Source organism: Pteropus vampyrus, unplaced genomic scaffold (assembly GCF_000151845.1).
Source record: "Pteropus vampyrus isolate Shadow unplaced genomic scaffold, Pvam_2.0 Scaffold319, whole genome shotgun sequence".
NCBI lineage: Eukaryota > Metazoa > Chordata > Mammalia > Chiroptera > Pteropodidae > Pteropus > Pteropus vampyrus.
This window is the reverse complement of record NW_011889100.1, coordinates 561,316-562,152: the sequence shown is the minus strand read 5'-3', so window position 1 is coordinate 562,152 and position 837 is coordinate 561,316. Positions and strand designations below refer to the sequence as shown.

The 837-nt window shown below is 59.4% G+C and overlaps 1 protein-coding gene across 1 annotated transcript in view; it reads left to right on the top strand.

Moving 5' to 3' along the window:
• Positions 1–436: 436 nt before the first annotated feature.
• The window catches only part of POGZ (pogo transposable element derived with ZNF domain), a 40,413-nt gene continuing 40,012 nt past the window's right edge, over positions 437–837 (top strand). Inside the window, exon 1 of the mRNA XM_011377664.2 lies at positions 437–708. The gene's annotated coding sequence lies outside the window, so the exon portion shown is untranslated. The remainder of the gene's footprint in view (positions 709–837) is intronic.

Sequence of the window (837 nt, the reverse complement as noted above, 5' to 3'; positions counted from 1 at the left end):
TGCCATTGGCCTTCACCATCTGGCCTGTGGCATCTTTTCCCCTCTTGATTAGGTACAAGCCTTGAGTGGAAAGTGGGGAGAATCCCAAAATCTTCCCTGGAAAGTCCAGGCAAGTGAACTGGGGAAGATTTCCTTTGGCAATCCCATTTTTCTAACCCGAATTTAGATATTACTTTTGAAGCTAATCATTCTTTATTTCATTTAAAAAAAAAAAAAAATGTTTTTATTTATTTATTTATTTGCAGGCCCAGGCAAACTTGACTGGAAAAGAAGCCCGGGCAGGGGTTAGGATGAGCCCATGACGTGCCACGCGCCCCAACCAATGGCAAGGCCACGAAAAGGGGAGGGCGGAAGTGACGAGCCGTATCCCTCCGCGGGGCGAGAGGGTCGGTGGGGGGAGTCGGCGTCTCTCTCCCCCGCGCCAGCTCCCGTACACGGAGCCGCATTCCTTGGCCCCCCCACCCCCCTCCCTCGGGGCCCCCCCGCCCCCCTCGGGAAAAAAAATCCATCCCAAATCACTCGAACCCGAGGGAGGTCTCCTTGCACCCTCGGGGAGAGGAGCTTTCCACGGTTCCCTCTTCTCTGCCTCCCCCCGAGCCCCCGTCCCCTCCCCTGCTCCCACCCCCTTCTCCCGGCGCCGGGTGCAGGTCCCTTTAAGGCGACGGCGCCTTCCTCGGGTCAGACTACCGGCGGCGACGACCACGGGAGGTGAGTGAGCGAGCGAGCCTTCCCTCTCCCCACCCCCTTCTCCCGGGGGTTCCGTTATCTTTTCGCTCGGCGAGGCGTTTCCGAGGCGAGACAATGAGAGGGGGATGGGGCGGGCGGGCGCGCGAGGGG